Below are 19,989 nucleotides of genomic sequence, written 5' to 3' on the forward strand. Positions count from 1 at the left end.
GTACATTGTGAGTGTACAGTGCCTCTTGAGGCCAGAAGAGGGCATCAGATCCCCGGGAACTGGAGTTACAGGCAGCTGTGAGGTCCCTGATGTAGGTACTAGGAATTGAACCCACTTATAAGAACAGTAAGCACTCCTAGCCTCCAAGTCACCTTTCTAGCTCCCCTCTTCTCTTTTTGAAAAACCTTTTAGTTTGAAGTGTTTTCAATACTTATTAAGTGAATTCCAATAATATAAAGAATTCCCATGTATCTATCATGTTGACTCCAAAAATATTGATATTACTTCATCTCTTGACCCTTCTGTTTTACACACACACATACACACACACCACACACACACACACACACACACACACACACACACACACACACACACACACACACCCTGTTTAGATTTAGTCAGTTGTCTTAATAATGCCCTCTAGAGATGTTTCAGGTTAGGTTTCCTAGAGGAAAAAACCTATAGAATTAATGCATATTATAGTGGAATTTATTGCATTGGCTTACATGATAGTGGCTGTCTGCTCGCTGGGGAGGCAGCAGTTCAGTCCAGAGAGCTGGGATGTCTCAGCATTCTATCCTGTGCTGAAGGTATGGAAAGTTTCTGCTGTTCAGCCCAGCTGGGAAAGCTGAAGCAGCTAGGATCTGATGTCTGTAGAGAAGGCTGTGTTAGGGTAGATGCATGTATGCCCAAGAAGCAGCAACAACAGACAGCACACACTGCTTCGTCCTTAGACCCTTTGTGTCAGGGCCACCTGTAGGGTGGATCCTTCCCTCATCAGGTCAGCCTCTCTAGAAGTACCTCACAGGCACACTAGTGGTATGTCCCTTTGGTGATTCTAAACACTGTTGACAGTGAAGCCTAACCACAGTAGCAAAAAGTCTAGACTACATACCCTCTGTGAGTTTCAGAGGAGTGTCTTATCTTTTAGCGCCTTTGACTTAGAGCAGTGTTGCCTAGGCTCTCTTTGTCTTCTGTGACTTTTCCCTGTTGGCTTGATTTAGAGCCGTTCTGTGCACTGTGTTGCAGTTTGGATGTTTGCGGTGCCACCTCATGACTGGATGTGGTCTTCATTTTTGTTAGAAGTGTTGCATGACATTGACATTGATTTTTTTCCCCTCCATTGCTGGTGATTTCACCTTGGTCTGTTGGTTAAGGTGGCATTTGCCAAGATTTCCATTGTGGAATTATATGTTCCTTTGCAATTACTAAGTATCTTTTAAGGTAAGGCTTCAAGGCTGTGTGTTCTATTTCCCATTGATTTCTCCCATCATTTTTACCATCCGGCAGTGCTTTTTGTTTGTTTGAGACAAATTGTCCCTGTGTAGCTCAGATAGGTAGGGCTTGCTAACTTGCCTGAGTAGCTGAGGTTGGCCTTGAAGTCCTAATTTTCCTGCCTCTGCCTCCCAAGTGCTGAAAAGACAGGAGTGAGCCCCAATTTTGGGCCTCTTCCAGCACTGTGAAGGCAGTAGTGTGCTGATTTTCTCATGTTTGTTATTTCTCAGTTCTGTGTTCTCTGAGAGTTAATGAATCATTATCTTTTCCGACTGCTTTTAGGATTATTTTTTCTATTTTATTAATTATTTAGTAAGTGTGTGTGTGTGTGTGTGTGTGTGTGTTCACACATGAGTGCAGGTACCCAAGCCATCCAGAAGAGGGCATCAGATCCCCTGGAGTCACACTCTTACCTGTTGAACCTTCTCTCCACTCCCATTTTTCTGGGTTTCTTTGAGATAAAGTTTTCATGGAGTCTTGGAATATCTACGAGATTAGCAGTCTTATTTTTAAGTATTGGTCTGAGTTCCTTTTATTCTCTTGCCTTTCTGGAACTGCAGCTATGTTTATAGTAGACCTTTTCCAAATTCCCATTTTGTATGCTGTGCTCCACGCTGCCCATCCCCTGGCATTCTCTTTACGGACCCATCTTCAGTTCACTGATTGCCCTGCTATGTTCAGGCTGCTGTGAAACTCATCAGTTACTGAGTTATAGGGTTTGTATTTGGTTCCTTTAAGAATCTAGTTTTCTAGTAAACGTCTTTGTTTTACCACTTCCTTCTTGATTGCTCTCACTATATAGCCCAGGCTGGCTTGGAATGCAGGCTCTTCCTGCCTTAGCCTTGGGAATGCTGGGATTACAGGCATGCACTGCTCCACCTGGCTTCTCTTAATTGGTTCTTAAAGTCTTTTTAAAAGTGTTTTGTTGGGGACTGGAAAGATGGCTCAGTGGTGAAGAGCATGTCCAGGGGACCCAAGTTTGATTCCCAGCACTCATCTCAAGCAGCTCACAGCCACCTCTAACTCCGGCTCCAGGGGCAACCCCCACTTGTGGCCTCTGCAGGAAAAATGCACTCACATGTACACGCCTCCATGTACGACATACATAACCATAATAATAAATGTAGATTTTAAAAAGCAAGAGTCATAACTGCAGTATAAGGGATTGTTTGGGGGAAATTTTAAAAATAAAATGATGTTTTCTTTCATGAATTTATTTATTATATGTGTGCATGCATGTGTGAACATATTATTACATGTGTGCATGCATGTGTGAACATGTTGGTGGGAGGGAGCTCTCTGCAATTCTCCCCTTCCACCAGGTGGGTCCTGAGATTCAACTCAGTAGTTGTTTTCTTCCTTCCTTCCTTCCTTCCTTCCTTCCTTCCTTCCTTCCTTCCTTCCTTCCTTTCTTTCTTTCTTTCTTTCTTTCTTTCTTTCTTTCTTTCTTTCTTTCTTTCTTCTCTCTCTACTCTTTGGGGTCTTGCCACCCAGCTCCCAAATAAATACATATGAATGCCCAGCCTTCATTTGTCTTGTTTCTAGCCAGCTTTTCCTAGCTGAAATTATCCTGTCTACCTTTTGCCTCTGGGCTTTTCCTTTCTCCAATTTATGCACCTTTTTTCCTCTTACTCTGTGACTGGTTGTGTGACTGGATGGCTGGCCGCTGGTGTCCTCTCTCCTCCCCATCACTGTTGTTTTTCTTCCTTCTCTCCTAATATTTATTCTCTCTGAATATCAGCCCTGTCTGTACTCTCTCCTGCCTAGCTATTGGCCATTCAACTCTTTATTACACAATCAGGTGTTTTAGGCAGGCAAAGTAACACAGCTTCACAGAGTTAAACAAATGCAACATCAAAGAATGCAATGCATCTTTGCATCATTAGACAAACATTTCATAGCATAAACAAATGTAACACATCTTCAGCCAATATTCCACAGCACAACTCAGATCTTCAGGCTTGATAGCAAGCACCTTTACCCGCCGAACCATCTCACCAGCCCCTTGAAGTATTTGATAGTTTTAACTGGCTTATCAGCCGGGTGGTGGTGGTGTACACCTTTAATCTCAGGTGTGGGAGGCAGAGACTGTCAGAGCTCCATGAGTTCAAGGCCAGCCTGGTCCACATCATAAATTCCAGGGCAGCCAGAGCAACATAGTGAGTCTCTGTCTTGGGAAAGACAAAACAAGTAATAAAATAAAACACCTGGCTTATCTTTAAGTTTGTTTTCTTACCCTTTCTCCCCTTTGTGGTTTATTCCTTTGTATATTTTGTGATTTTTTAATTTGATTACAGAGACTGGTATAAATAATTGAGCAGCTAGCTGACAACAGTTTCCTCTAAAGTTCATGCTATTATTGTATGTGTTTATGTGTGTCTGAAGTCTGTATGTATGTGGATGTAACAGCACATGTGTGGCAATCAGAGAACAACTTCCAAGAATCTCTTCTCTCCTTCCAGTGAGTCCCAGGGATTGAACTCAGGTTGTCAGATTTGTACAGCATGTGTTCTTACCCACAGAACCATCCTACCAGTCAAGTTTTGAGCCAGGCATGGTGGCACAAGCCTTTAATTCCGGCACTCGGGAGGCAGAGGCAGGAGGATCTCTGTGAGTTCAAGGCCAACCTGGTCTACAGAGTGAGTTCCAGGACTGCCAACTGCCAGAACTATACAGTGTCAAAACAAAAACAAAACAAAGTTTTGAAATACTTAATACTTGCATGTTATTATAGAACAATCTCTCTCTGTCTGTCTCTCTGTGTCTCTGTCTCTGTCTCTGTCTCTCTCTGTCTCTCTGTCTCTCTGTCTCTCTGTCTCTCTCTCTCTCTCTCTGTCTCTCTCTCTCTCTCTGTCTCTCTCTCTCTCTCTCTCTCTCTCTCTCTCTCTCTCTCTCTCTCTCTCTCTCTCTCTCTCTCTCTCTCTCTCTCTCTCTCTCTCCTTCCCTCCCTCCCTCCCTCTCCTGAAGCAGGGTTTCCTATGCTCCATGCTGAACTGCCTCTTCTGTCTTTTTTTCCAAGTGCCGAGATCACAGGTGGTCACCACTATGCTTGTTCATGGTGCATTGTCTTACAGACATGACCCAATACTCACCAGGAAACTTGTTCTGTGTATATCTTGAACATATCACCTGGAAGTTATTGTTTTGTACAGGGTGTTTAGGTCCCTGTGTTCTGAGCACTGGGCCTTACAGGAGCTGGCTGTAGCGTTCAGATGAGAGGTAGTCACCCAGTCTGCCTGTGTCTCTCACTCATTCACCTCAAGACAGTCAGAGTGCTGCCTCTGAGCACCCGAGGGTCTGCTCACCTTTCTGCACAGCCTTTCTCCTGGGTTCTTGGTTAGTCAAGCCTTGGTGGCTCCCTGGTGACTTACAATAGTTTTGTTTTGCAGTTGTTCTCAGCAGTATCGCTGAACCTAAAAAGATACCCCATCTTAGATGGGGAATCCCGTCAATGAGTCGGGATTTTTATTTTTTGTTTTTTTTTGTTTTTTTTTGCCTTCTAAGTGCTGGGGTTAGAGGCATGGTCTCAAGGTCATTTTGTTTTGAATTTCTCTTTTGAGATAAACACCTTTGGGGGGTTTTGTTTTGGTTGTTCTTCCTTTTCTTTTTGGGATAGGGTCTTTCTTACCTTACATAGAGTTTGGGTTAGCTTGGAACTTACTGCTGTAGTCCAGGCTAGACTTGAACATGACATCTCCTTGCCTCTGCTTCCCAAGTGTTGGGGTTGTGTGAGTTAGCTAGCATGCTGGCATTTTGTTTGTTGAGACAGAGTCTCCCTATAGCCCAGCTGCCTCTGCCTCACTGGCACTGGCATTACAGGCATGCCCCACCAGAGCTGATGCAAGCCATTTTGTATTTCCTCTTTTTTGCTTTTTGGCTTTTTGTGTATACCCCCTTTTTTTCTCTCTTTTTTATTAATTTATTTTTTACATTCCAGTCCCAGTTTCCCCTCCCTCTTTTTCTCTCCTAAAAAATATTGAACACTTCACGAATTTGGGTGTCATCCTCGTGCAGGGGTCATGCTAATTTTCTCTATATCATTCCAATTTTAGTATATGTGTTGAAGCACACACACACACACACACACACACACACACACACACACACACACACACACACACACACACACCCCGCCTTGTTTTTAAAGATAGGGTGTCACTATGTAGATCCAGCTGGCCGTTGTAACCCAGGCTGGCCTGAAACCTGTAATCTACCTGCATCAGCCTTCTGAGTGTGAGGATTGTAGGTAGGTGTGTACTACCACACGCCCAACTTTTTCTGTAACTTTTCATGGGACGATAATTATTATTTTGAAATTGATTTGTAATTTTTAATGCTGAGGAAGTTGACTCTGTCTGGGATGCGAGTTAGAGGCTTTCAGTTTCAGGTTTTTTTGTTTTGTTTTGTTTTTTGAGACAGGGTTTCTCTGTATTGTTTTGGAGGCTGCCCTGGAACTAGCTCTGTAGACCGGGCTGGTCTGGAACTCACAGAGATCCTCCTGCCTCTGCCTCCCTAGTGCTGGGATTAAAGGCGTGCGCCACCAACGCCTGGCCAGTTTCAGATTTATATCAGCTATTTTTACAGTGCTTTTGTCAGGCAGAACTTCTTATTTGACATTAAAAGATTTCTGTTGACATTTAAAAACTGTCAGTATTAGTGTGTGTGTGTGTGTGTGAATACACATACAACATTACACTTAATAAAGGTCAGTGAGCAACTTTGTGGAGTCAGTTCTTTATCTCCAGTTTACGTGGGTTCCAGGGACTGAACTGGCGTGGCCAGGCTCGCACGGCCAGCTCTTCACCTGCCGAGCCAGCCTGCCTGGCTCCTCTTCTCACAGTTCCTTTGTGATTTGAGTTTTGTTCCATAGACTTCAGTAACTCAAAGTTTATTTTGGTTAATGGAGTTCAAAGATCCAACCTTGTTTGTTTATCTATTATTTTAGTTAATAAAGTGTGGTATCAATTACGGCTGAGGTAAGAAATTTCTTGTAAAGAGCCAGACAGTGTGCGTTGGGCTTTGGGGGCCTGTGTCCACGGCGGAGCCATCGGTACCACTCAGACAGTAAGAGACTGGAGAGAGAGAAAGCAGTGTTTATGGACACTGGCATTTGGATTTTAAACGCTTTTCACATGTCACAGAATGATCTTGCTTTCCTCACCTCTGTTTAAAAACTGTAAAAGCTGTTCTTAGCTGGAAGACCATCCCAAAATAGACAAAAGGCTGGGCATGGTAGTGCATGCCTTTAATCCCAGCAGAAGCAGGCAGCTCTGACGTGGCTTCAAAGAGCTCCAGGTTAGACTCTGCCAAAAACAAAACAAAATCCAACAAATTAAAATGAACAACAGGCTGAGTTTGGCTGCTGCGTGTTTTTCTCCACTGACTTTCGCTAAAACTTCATCATGTGCTAGCTGTCTGTAGTGTCCTGAGCTACTCTGTCCCCTCAGTGTGCCTGTTCAATGTCACATTCCCTTTCTTAGATGTGCATTGTGTTAGAATTAAGCCACCCTGTCATCTTTTCAGTTATGCAGAATTCATTTAGTGCTTCATGTTTATTACTTTACATATAATTTATAAAATTAGCTTGCCCAGCTAAAAGGAAAATATGGAATGTTGATATTTCAAACATTGGAGTCACATTAACCTTGCAATTAACTTAGGACAGATGACATGTTTATAATACTAACACTTCTTATAGGAGGAAAAAGCTATTTATTTCCACTTCACTTTTTAGTTCCCTCCATATCTTTATGAACATCTGGAACGTTTGCGTATCCCTTATTTCTTTAACGTTTGTGGGCTGAGCTCGCGCCTCAGCACTGCTGGCGGGTTGGCCATACCCACCCATGCGCACCCCTGTGCACCCTGGAGACTTTGCTCCTGTTGCTCCTCTTCTCTGGTCACATCAGTCCCAAGCCAGCGCCACATGAATAAGACGCATGCGCCTCAGAACACTTGTCCTGCCCTTGTCTTTAGACAGTGCGCACCTACGTCTCTCTCCATAAACCACCACGCCAGCTTCAGAGAGTGACACTGGTCCATCTGCTCACGCCCAGTCACATCAAGGAAGTACTCACGTTGTTCATTTTATTAAGAGTTTTCATTAAGAGTGGATATCGAATTATATCAAATGCCCTTCACTTGCGGAAATAATCATATCATTGTTGTCTTTTAATCTCTTAATATAATAAAATATTATAATAGGCAGTAGTGAATCATCATTGTATTATTAGCATGGATTCTAGTCAATCATGGTTTTAATGTACTAGATCTCTGTGCTGTTGCTTTGTGTATTTAGCAGAACTGTTTCTAAGTCTGGCTTTCTTTTGTGTTTGTCTCTCAGCCGTCATAGTGTTGAGACTGTTTGGAAACATTGGAGTAGGACATGGAACTCCAGTTCATCAAAATGAGAGGCATTAAATACTGAACACTGCTAATAGTATGAATTTCAAATTCAAGCATTAAAAAGATAGGACAATATTCCTAGTTTAGTTAACTCATGAATCCTACATATAATAAGCATTTCCCCATGAATCATGTAGTACATGAAACTTGTACTTTTCCTAGTGTGTACTGGGCTCTGATGGGGAGTTGGGGTTGCTTAGCTGTGTTCTCATCACTAATTGGACCTCGTGCTCTGTTCTGCCGTGTTCTCCTGACACCATAAAGATGTCTCAGAGCCACTGGTTTCTTGGTGCCAGCCTGCTTTCTAGAGCTGTGGTGTCACAGTGCCCCGCCCTCTCCGTCTGCAGGTGCCCTTAGCCCCTCTGAGCTCCACTCCCCGTTTCCTGGCTTCCACGTGCTCCTCTCTGGCTCTCGTCTTCAGGTTGGTGGAAGGAACCCTTCAGTAACTTCCTGAGAAGGTGTATGGGAGGCAGACCTAGAAAATGAGTCTACTTTCATTTCCATCTTTGCTTGACTGGGCTTTAAATTCTAGATTGGGAAACTTTTTTTAAAAAGAGATTTGAAGGGACAAACCATAGTCTCAGCAGCCAATTCTGCTGTCTGCTGTTGAAATGCCCAAGGCCACTTTGACTCAGGTCCCTTCCTATGTGAACTGTTTATTTCTCCCAAGCCCTTATTTATTTATTTTAATCTCTAGCTGAGTCCTGTGATTTTATAATAATGTGCCTCAGGGTTTTCGTCTGCCATTCTTTGTGTTTACAGTGCTGGGCCCCTGTGGGCCCTTCATTCAGACAGTTATCATTCCTCGGTTTTGTGGTGTGGCCTTAAATGATTTCTTTGGTAGCATTCTCTCCTTTATGCTCTGTGTTCTGTTTTCCTAGATCCCTCCCCCCCCCCCCAGATGGATGAGAGATGTCTTGGGCTACTCCTTTCTTATTTTCCATCTTTTCAGTCCTACTTTATACATTTCTCCCAACCGTTTATCTTTTTTGTTTGTTTGTTTTGTTCTGTTGAGACAGGGTTTGTCTTTGTAGTCCTGACTGTCTTGGAACTTGGTCTGTAGATCAGACTTGTCTTAAACTCACAGAGATCCACCTGCCTCTGACTCCCATGTGCTGGGACTAAAGGTGTGTGCCCCCACATCCAGCTTTCCTTTTATTCTCTGAGCATGCGTCTTAGTCACTGTTTTATTGCTGTGAGGAGGCACCGTGACCATGGCAACTCTTAAAGGAAACCATTGAATTGGGCTGGTTTACAGTTCCAGAGGCATAGTCCATTATCACCATGTGGGCAGCGCGGCAGCGCACGTGCAGCTGCTAGGGCAGTAGCTGAGAGCTGCACCCTGATTCTTAGGAGGGAGGGAGGGACAGAGACAGAGACAGAGACAGAGACAGAGACTCTGGGCCTGGCATGGGCTTTTGAAACTTCGAACCCACCCCCAGTGACACACCTCCTCCAACAAGGCCATACCTCCTAATCCTTCCAATCCTTTCAAAAAATACACTCCCTGGTGACCAGGCATTCAAATCTAAGAGCCTGTGGGGCCATTCTCACTCAAACCTCCACAGCATGTGGTTTTGAAATTCTCTATTTCTCTGATGCTCTTTGTTTCTTCGGGTTCTTTTTATTGTGTTTAGGGGATGGCTGTTGTTGTTTGAGGTGAAGTATTTTGTTTTTTCATTTTTTAAAGTTTCTGTTAAATGTCTGATGATCTTTGGCTGTCTATTACTTAAGATGGAAGCCTTGTGTCAAATGTGATGGCATATTTCTATAATCCCAGCACTTGGAACACAGTGGCAGGATGACCACAAGTTCAAGGTCATCCTTGACTAGTGAGTTTGAGGCTCAATAAAGCAAGCAAGCAAGGAAGGAACAGGCTGACAGACTGAGCTTATTAAACTGCTTGCTAGAGTCCATAAGGGCAAAATTATAGCAGTTTGGTTCACTGGTTCCCCTCCTACCACAGTGCGTGGTTTGGTAAGGTCTCTGTGACACAGAGATGGAGACTAAGTTAGTAGCACTTAGTGTTCCGGCATCTGACATAGTCCTGAATAATCCCCCCGTGAAAATAATGAGCCTCGAGCCCTACCTTTCAGCATACTCCAAATAAGGGAGGTAAGTTTGCAGAACTTGTAGAAAAACACAGGGGACTATGCCTATGACATGGAGGTGTACAAAGACTTCTTAATTAGCTCAGTAAAAAACCCACTATCATAAAAGAAAAGGTGTCATCTCAAATACACTTATTCATGGAAAAGTAGCACTAAGAAAGCAAAGGGAGAAGCCATATGCTGGACTAAGATGTTTATCCTCCATAGGGCTTGCTTCCAGAGTCCTTGGAGAACTATCATAACTGGCAAAGTCCTGTAGCTCCATTTCAAATGTATGCAAAGACTTGGACAGGTACCATGGTAAAGAACATTTCCAAATGCTTAGTGAGCTTATAAAAAGATGCCCAACTTCGGTTCCTATGGGGTAATATAGTTAAGACCCAGCAGCTTATCATTACACACTGGTCAGATGCCCTAAATGGAAAAGGCTGAGAATACTAAGTGTTGGCAAGAACGTGGGGCAGCTGTAACCCTCACGTGTTGCTGAGGGTGAAGCTGTTTGGAAACCTGGCACTTTCTGCCAGTTAAATGCTTGTTCTGTGTCTTAGCAGTTGTTATGTACAGAAATGAGTCCATAGAAGAAGTGTACAGGGTATGAACAGCAGCTTTGTTTGAACAGGTCTGAACCCAGAGGGAAATGTTCTTTAGCAGAGGAGCTTCTACTCAGCAGAACAGACCCATCGTGGGAATTGGAGAGTCAGGAAAGGGAATAAATTACTGACTAAAGGTTGAAGAATCCCACCAAAAGGGCTTGCCTGGGGTGTAGGAAGTCTGGGGTCAGTCTCCAACAGGCCTGGGGTGCACACATTCTTGGAGGAGGACGGCAGTGACTCTGAGGTGGGGGCGACGACCATGGTGATAACAATAATGTGGCTGACTTCACCAAAAGTGCTGCTTTTTTGTGATGTTCAAGGGCCTCCACACTTGTCGTTTGTACCCACAAACATGCACACACACATGCAGTGAATGAATGTTTAAAAACACACAAACACAAGGAGAAACTGGTGATCAGATTCACAGCCGTGCCCTGAAGGAGCTTGCAGACTGCAAAGAGCAGCACATGGCACGCTAGGACGTGCTTCATGTCTTAGTCAAGGTCTGATGCTGTGATAAAAGGGGAGAGGGTTAGTTCAGGTTAGACCCCATCACTGAGGGACGTCAGGGCAGGAGCTGATGCAGAGGCCGTGGGGGAACGCTGCCTACTGCTTGCTCCTCATGGCTTGCTCAGCCTGCTTTCTGAGATATTTAGGACCACCCTCCCAGATTGGAACAACCACAATGGACTGGGCCCTCCCGCATGAAGCATTAATCAGGAAAATGCTCTATAGTTTTGCCTACAGACCAGTCTGATGGAGGCATTTCTCAATTGAGGGTCCCCTTCCCAGATAACTTTAGCTTGTGTCAGGTTGAGGAAAAAAAAAGGACCAATTAAAATTGTTTTTTGTTTTAAATTTATTTTACTTTATGGGTTTTTTTTTGTCTGCATGCATACGTGTGTGCCATGTACGTGTCTGGTACCCATGGAGGTCAGAAGAAGGCATTGGATCTGCTAGAACTGGAGTTAGGTAGGAATGGCTGTGAACTACCATGTGGGTGCTACAAACTCAACCTGTATCCTTTGAAAGAGTAACAAATGTTCTTAATTACTGGGCAATCTCTTCAGCCCCTGTTAACTCAATATTTAAAGGTGTGCATGTGTATGTATTTGTATAAATTCTCTAAGCTGTTACATAATGGTGTGCTTTGCATATTTAAATGTGAATATCATCTCAAAAAATCAAACTAATATTACTAGATTAGAATAAAATAGAATTTAGGAGTTTTGTTTTGTTTTTGAATCGGGGTCTTACTATGTAGTCTGGCTGGCCAGGAACTTGCTATTTAGACCAGGCTGGTCTTCAAACTGAAGAAATACACTACCTCTGCCTCTTGGGTGCTAGGATTAAGAATTTAGAACTACTTAGCACTCTGGAGGCAGAGGCAAGACCACCCTGGTCTACAAAGCAGAGGCCAGGACAGCCAGGACTATTACATAGAGAAACCTTGTCTCAAAAAAACCACACACATAAACACACACACACACACACACACACACACACACACACACACACACACACACACACACACACAGAGAGAGAGAGAGAGAGAGAGAGAGAGAGGGAGGGAGGGAGAGAGGGAGAGAGAGACATAAATAAATAAATAAATAGAAAGAATTTAGAAGTAACTACAGTTAGGGTTAACAAATGGGTAAATGTCAGGGAAGAAAGAAAACAATCTGACAGATGTACATTACACACATATGCAAAACACACGTACACACCACACAGATAGACAGATGCACATACTACATATACTACGCACACACACACACCACACAAGATATACATACCACACAGACAGGCGCATCTGCATGCCACACATACACATGTACATACCCCCCCCCCCCACACACGACCCAGTGGGCTGGAGAGATGGCTCAGTGGTTAAGAGCATTGGCTGCTCTTCCAAAGGACCTGGGTTCAATTTCCAGCACCCACATGGCAGCTCACAACTGTCTGTAACTCCAGTTCCAGGGGATCTGACACCTTCACACCAATGCACATGAAATGAATTTAGATAAACTATTAAAAAAAAAGACCCAGTGAAACAAAGTAAAAACAGGACAGTTTAAACAAGAGACATACTTCAAGCGTGGGGAGATTGAAGGGAGGGAGAGGCAACAGTGAGCAGCGGTGCAAAGCAGCCAGGTGGAGAAGTGGTCTGGCTAACGCAGGTGGTCTGTAAGTTCAAGGTCGCAAGTATCTTAAAGAGTGGAAAGTTGGGGCTGGAGAGATGACTCAGTGGTTAGGAGCATGTACTGCTCTTCCAGAGGACCTGAGTTTGTTCCCAGCATGCAATTCAGGTGGCTCACAACCACCTGTAACTCCAGCTCCAGGAGACCTGACACCTCTGGCCTCTGCAGGCACCGCACACACATGCACATACCCACATACAGGCACACACTCATACACATAATTTCATTTTTGTTTCTTTGGTTTTGAGACAGGGTTTCTCTGTATTGTTTTGAAGGCTGTCCTGGAACTCACTCTGTAGACCAGGCTGACCTCAAACTCACAGAGACCCGTCTGCCTCTGCCTCCCCCGAGTGCTGGGATTAACACCCGGCTCACATAAAAATTTTTTTTTTGTTTTTTTTTTTTTTGTTTTTTGTTTTTTGAGACAGGGTTTCTCTGTGGCTTTGGAGGCTGTCCTGGAACTAGCTCTTGTAGACCAGCCTGGCCTCGAACTCACAGAGATCCGCCTGCCTCTGCCTTCCGAGTGCTGGGATTAAAGGCATGCACCACCACTGCCCAGCCTCACATAATTAAAATTTAAGAGTGAAAAGTCAACTTATTTTGTTAGCAAGTTTAATCTGCCTACAAGGTGATGCTCATCACGAAACTATGCATTACAATATTATATCAAGTATATAAAGCAGTAACTGTTAGAAAGAAGAGTGTATAGCCACGCTATTGGTGATATTAGCAAACGGCAGGGTTTAATAAACCAACAGGCAGAAGAGTTCGTGGGAAATAATTAGATAACAAAGAACAAAGTTGTGTTTGTATTAGTGAATAGAATTCGGTGCACAGAGAACAGACTATTCAGTTGTTCAACACCATTGGTTCACTTATAAAAATTAAGTAATTTGTCCACCAAGAAAAATATCCCAAGCCCAAGAGGCAGAAATCATATTATCCCCCTTCTTCTCCATGAGGTAGTAAAACAAAAACTTACAGCCAGAAACCCTGTGAGAAAACTCTGGACCCTCGTAAAATGTAAAACACAGCTCCTTTCGTTTACCTTGTTAGGATTTTTCTAATGTTTTTCTTCTGGCTTCTTGAGATGGGTCTTTAATTTATTTTCATCCTTGTTTTTTTTATTAGGAGGATTAGAGGAGAATGGTGAGTAGCACCGCCTGAGATAGTCCTCAGAATAGATTCCTGAAATGAGGAAGTATTGACTCACAGTCTCAGAACTCACACACAGCCAGTTTCCCAAATAGGGCGTAAGAGTTCATCTCCATTAACTTCTGCCAGCGGCCGCCCAAAAGCAGGCTTTCTCAGATGGCTCTCGTTTGCGTGTATTGATACCACAGTTAAGCGTGTGTATTTGAGTCAGGGTCCCATGTTGCCCATGCAAGCCTCAAACTGTTGTCCTGTCTTTACTTCCTGACTCTGCTGCCACACCTGCACTCGCTCCACACCCAGTAGAAATGCTTGAATCTTAGAAATACTTGCTTACCCACCTGTTTTCTACTGAGATTATTGATGCCTTACTTATTTTTAAATGACATATTTATCATTTATATCTTTAAATGATATTTATTGGGGTTTTGCATGCAAATATGTCTGTGTGAGGGAGTCACATCGCCTAGATTTGAAGTTACAGACAGTTGTGAACTTCCATGCAGGTGCTGGGAATTGAACTCAGGTCCTCTGGAAGAGTAGCCAGTGCTCTTAACCACTGGGCCATCTCTGTAGCCCTTACTTACTGCTTTTTAAACATTGTTTGTGCATGTATGTGTGTCCTAATTTGCTTTTGTTGCAGTGATAAAACACTGATCAAGGGCTGGAGAGATGACTCAATGGTTAAGGACACTGCTGTTCTTCCAGAGGACCAGGGTTCAGTTCCCAACACCCACATGGTGGCTCACAACGCTCTCAAATCTAGTTCCAAGGAATCCCTGTCCAGTTTTCACAGGAACACACATGGTGTACATTCATACACCCAGGCAAAACACTCACACATAAAATTTAAGACAGCAGCAAACATGGGCCCAAACCAACTTGAGGAGGGAAGAGTTTATTACAGAACCTCACAGGTTATAGGATCATCACCAAGGGAAGTCAGGAAAGGAACTGAAGCAGAGACCTCAGCTGCCTCTCTTATATAGCCCAAGCCCACCTGCCTGGGGATGGCGCTTCGCACAGAGGGCTGGGCCCTCCCATATCAATTAGCAATTGAAATGCTTCACATGCATGTCCACAGTCAATTCAATCCCGATGATTATTCCCTAAACCTCTTCCCAAGTGCTCAAGTTCATGACGAAACTAACCAGGACAGTATGGTCGTGCATGTGCAGGTCAGAAGGTAACTTGGGAGTGTCTGTCCTCCTACCTAGTGAGTCCCGGGATCAAGCTCAGGTCATCAGGCTTGACGGCAAACGCTTTACCCACTGAGCCGTCTCTTTGACTTTGCTTGTTGGTTTTTAAATGCCTTTTCTATATTAAGGATATTCTTTGTCATATTTGTAAACATTTCCCCTTATTTCTTGCCTTTTGCAATAATAAAGTGGATTATTTTTATACAATCTTATCAATTTGTTAATATTCCTTTTTATGTTAAGAACTTCCTTCCCTATAGTTATTAACAATCATAATAATTACAGTAATAGCTAGCTAGCATTTACTAAGGCCTGATCAACAAGCAAAGCACCCTTTTGAGTTGAGGGGTTTTTACTTTTGTTTTTAATATTCTTGTAATTGAGAAAGAAACTAAGAATGATTAAGTAGTTTATCCATGAACGGAACTGATGATAAATATTCCTATGTTTTATTTTAGCTTTTATGGTTTTTATATTTAACTTTTTGAGCCTAAGATCTAAGCGAAGCTCCTTCCAAACATTTTCCAATACTGTCCTTCAATGAATAAATCATCTGTTGGTCATTTTATTATATATTGAAATTTAATGTATAACAAGTTCTCTTTCAGAGATACTAGTCTGGTTTTTTTGTTTTGTTTTGTTTTGTTTTGTTTTTCCCCCAAACAGGGTTTTCTGTAACTGCCCTGTCTGTCCTGGAACTGACTTGTAGACCAGGTTGGCCTCAAATTCACAGAGATCTGCCCACCTCTGCCTCCCAAGTGCTGGTATTAAAGGCATGTGCTACCACCACCACCTGGCATTCCTTCTGTTTTTATCGACATGTAAATTCTTACATGAGGGCCACTGTTTTTTTTGTTTGTTTGTTTTGTTTTGTTTTTACGAGACAGGGTCTCTCTGTATTGTTTTGGAGGCTGTGGGTCCAGCCCGGCCTCGAACCCTCAGAGATCCGCCTGCCTCTGCCTCCCCAGTGCTGGGATTAAAGGCGTGTGCCACCAACGCCTGCGAGCCACTGTTTTTTGTTTTTTTTTTTCTTTTTGCTGTTGTTTTTTGTTTTTTTGTTTTCTTGAGACAGGGTTTCTCTGTGGTTTTGCAGACTGTCCTGGAACTCACTCAGTAGATCAGTCTGGGCTCGAACTCACAGAGATCTGCCTGCCTCTGCCTCCCGAGTGCTGGGATTAAAGGTGTGCACCACCACTGCCCGGCTGAGCCATTGTGTTTTAATTATTGTGTCTTTATTATAAAATTTTAATATGTGTGAAATCGGGGGTCACTTCATCATTTTGAGTCCTGGCTTTCAGTGATGATAGGGAAGCTCGTGTCAGAATAATACTCCCAACCATGAAAAACTTGAGTTTTGGAAAGTATTTTTAAAACATTAAAAGTACTGAAAAGCCACTAAAAGCAAGCATAAATTTGACTAGATTCAGCTCTTGAAGGTGGGGGGCATCTGAGAAAGGAACTTTGTGGGGCTTCTTCTTCAAGCATTGCCTCCTGTTTCTGAGTGAGGAAGCAGAGCGCTCTGTTACCAACCTGAGGAGCTGGAGATGAATTCACAGCTGGTGAGTGACCAGAGCTTGAGAATGGAAGTCAAAGGAGAGACCGGGAGGGGGATGCTCCCAACTCTGCATATATAAAGTTGTGCGAGCACTAGGCTGTCCAGTGAACTGCCTGTGCACAGCCAAATCACCTCAGGTCGCAGCAAAGAGCTCAGTACCAGTTACTGTAGGAGAGGCAGCATTCAGAATCTGAGCCTTGTCATGGAAAAGAGCCAGGCTCTCAGACCCCGTAAGGGACACGTGGGCAACCACTGTCCCCCATGACTAAGGCTGAGACTGCTTGCTCAGAAGAGAAAGAAGCCAGGCTCTCACCAGCTTTCCTCTGCTCAAAATTAGAATCTGCTGGAAGGGAGCACAGTCCTGTGACCCTGACTGAAGCAAAGCACACACATAGAATAAGCTCACATTAAAGAAGAAAACTGAGTGGGTGGGCTTGGTAGCGGGGTGAGTGTAGCAGGAGAAAGGGTCCATGATCGTGAAGACAGAAAGAAAGCTTACAAAGCCAAGTAAACAGAGGGAAAACAGATTGGGAATGTAGGACTAGACATTGCCTGAAGTCACACTGACTGTCAGGGGCATCTCTGTACCCAAAAGGAGAGAAGAGTGAGGCTAAGAAAAATCCCCAATAGTGATGAAAAACAAAACCACACCAACAGCAGCCCAGGAGGTGTGACTCAATGTGAGCAGGACACACGTGCATGTTTATTACATTTATTTATTTTGTGTGCCTGGGTGTGGAAATCAGAGGACAACTTGTGAATATCAGTTCTCTTCTTCACCATGTGGCTGCTGAGATCAACCTCATGTCACAGAGCTTGTCACCTCATGTCACCTTTGCCCACTGAGTCACCATTTTGAGGACACTAGTTAATTTCTAGTGGGCTGCATGGCTTCTGATTTTGAGTCAACCATAGTTCTGGTCATTGCTCCTTTGTCTTTATCCGTGTGTGTGTGTGTGTGTGTGTGTGTGTGTGTGTGTGTGTGTGTGTGTATGGTATGTATGTGTGTATGTATATATATGAATGGTGTGTATGCATGTATGTGTGTATGTATATATATGAATAGTGTGTATATATGTATGTGTATGTATGGTGTGTGTATGTGTGTATGTATGTATGCATGCATGCATGTATGGTGTGTATGTGTGCATGTGTATGTATGGTGTGTGTGTGTGTGTGTGTGTGTGTGTGTGTGTGTGTATGTACTTTAGGGGTACTGAGGCACAGGGCTGTACATGAACAAGTAACATACTTTACTACTGAGCCTTACCTCGAGTCCTGACAAGCAGAATGGCCATCCAGGCAAGACATTCAAACTGCTGAACTGAGTTGTTCTAGAAGGGACGAGCATAGTATAAACTAGCCCCAAATGCTTGCCTCAGTTGAGCTCACATGCCAGTGGCAAGGAGGAAGGGAGATTGTTGTGGGATATTACTTTAACTGTATAAACATGTGCTGCTTTTGTTTATGCTGCATTTGTTTAACTATGTAAAGATGTGTTGCTGTTTCACCTTGCCTGCCTAAGCTGAATGGCCAATAGCTAGGCAGGAGAGGGATAGGCGGAGCTGGCAGGCAGAGAGAATAAATAGAAGGAATCTAGGCTTGGGAGAAGAGAAAAAGGAGTGGGGGGGGGGAGAAAGAGAGGGAAATGCCCAGGGACAGTCAGCCAGGTAACTGCCAGACAGACAGACATGCAGAAGGACATACAGATGAAAGAAAGGTAAAAAGTCCTGAGGCAAAACATAGATGAAGAGAAACGGGTTAAGTTAGGTTGGAAGAGTGGGACAAGTGTGAGCTAAGGCCAAGCCTTCATAACTGATAGTATAGTAGTACATCTCTAGGCCAGGACTAGAAGCTGGTTGACAGTCGGAAAAAAATCCTGTTATGGGGGATGTAGTAAACATGTAAAAGCAGATGTGGGGGAGCCTGTTACGGGGGATGTAGTTAACAGGTAAAAGCAGATGCGGGGAGAATCAAGTAAGGCAGCAGACTTCTCAGGAAGCCGCAGTTTTAAATGGAATGACCAGGAAAGGCCCCTCTAAAGTGACATTTTGAGAAACACTTGAAAAAATGAGGAAGCAAACCTCATGAATTTTTAGAGAGAAAGAATTCTATGAAAAGGGAAGAACTTGTGCTTGAGAAAAATCATATCTAGCAAATTCCGGGGACAGAGGGAAGCGCGTTGTGTGGGAGGCGGCAGTGGTGAGGGGCAGCTCGCTGCATTGACTGCAGCGGTTGAGGAGGCACTGATCCCTCTGCGGAGCTTGTGGACTTCCTCTCAATGCACTGGGAATCAGTTCTAAGCAGAGGAGTGACACCTTAATAGGCTCAGTCTAGCAGCCGTGTTTAGAATAAACAATAGCAGTTGGGAGGTGTGGTGCACACCTTTAATCCCAGCACGCAGGACCCGCCTGCCTCTGCCTCCTGAGTGCTGGGATTAAAGGTGTGTGCCATCACTGCCTGGCAAAATTTTTTAATTCTTAAAGACGTTTTTGGGTTTGAGATAGTGTCTCATTTTATATCCCAGGCTTACCTGGAGCTAACTATATAGCCCAGACTGACCCAGAAATAACAATAGTCCTCCTGCCTCACTTCTCCCAGGTGCTGAAATTACAGGTGTGGGCTACCACACCTGGTTCAGACACGTCTTTTATGTAATGACACATAAGGATTAAAAATAAAGTGTTAGAGGGAGATAAAACCATTCAGATACCACAAGAAACCTAATACTAACAACAGAGATGATGGGTACAAAAGTGAACTCAAAGGAGGAAACCTCAGAAATGAAAAGATGGCTGCAACGAGGGACATTCGTATTGAGATATGTCTAGATCTAACAGCATGGACTTAGTATACATGAGCAGGAGTGAGTGGAACTGAAGGGAAGACTGGAGAACCTGTCATTGTGGTGGTGGTAAATGCCATCCTAAAACTAATCAAGATCCAATTGGGAGGTGATGGCGGTGGTGGCGCACTCCTTTAATCCCAACAGTCGGGAGGCAGAGGCAGGAGGATCTCTGAGTTTGAGGCCAGCCTGGTCTACAGAATGAGTTCCAGGACAGCCAGGACTACACAGAGAAACTGTCTCAAAAAACCAAAAAGACAAGAACAAACTAACCAAGATTCTAACCCCACACTTGACAAACTTTACCATGTTAGTATAGAACAGCTATGTCTGGTAAAGACACTAAAGCATCTACCCAAGGTGTCCAACCTCATTAGCCATTAGAGGAAACCAACTAGAATCAACCTGAGGTTCCTGAAGCCACATGTACAGATTGCATCCAAGGTCTTGTCTTTTGGCCTTCTTTGTAAGAGGAAATGTTCACTAGGAGATAGGAGATAGATCATAATGTTTCCACATCACAGGCAACCTTACGCAGAATGCTCTGTAGATGTGCTCAGGGAGTGTTCTCTGAGAACACATTTTTATTTAGAATTTATTTCAAGTTGTGTATATGCATGAGTATCTCGGTGCATATATGCAAATTAATG

At 43.6% G+C, this 19,989-nt stretch overlaps 1 protein-coding gene and 1 non-coding gene across 4 annotated transcripts in view; one reads left to right on the forward strand and one right to left on the reverse strand.

The window, feature by feature from the left end:
- Pex14 (peroxisomal biogenesis factor 14) overlaps positions 1-19,989 on the forward strand; it is a 146,703-nt gene that overhangs the window by 87,362 nt on the left and 39,352 nt on the right. The window lies entirely within an intron of this gene.
- LOC121135819 lies at positions 5,248-5,349 on the reverse strand. Its single transcript, XR_005872941.1, has one exon. It is a non-coding gene; the product is annotated as a U6 spliceosomal RNA (small nuclear RNA).

This window comes from Mesocricetus auratus, unplaced genomic scaffold (genome assembly GCF_017639785.1).
Source record: "Mesocricetus auratus isolate SY011 unplaced genomic scaffold, BCM_Maur_2.0 Super-Scaffold_100042, whole genome shotgun sequence".
In the NCBI taxonomy this organism is placed as follows: domain Eukaryota; kingdom Metazoa; phylum Chordata; class Mammalia; order Rodentia; family Cricetidae; genus Mesocricetus; species Mesocricetus auratus.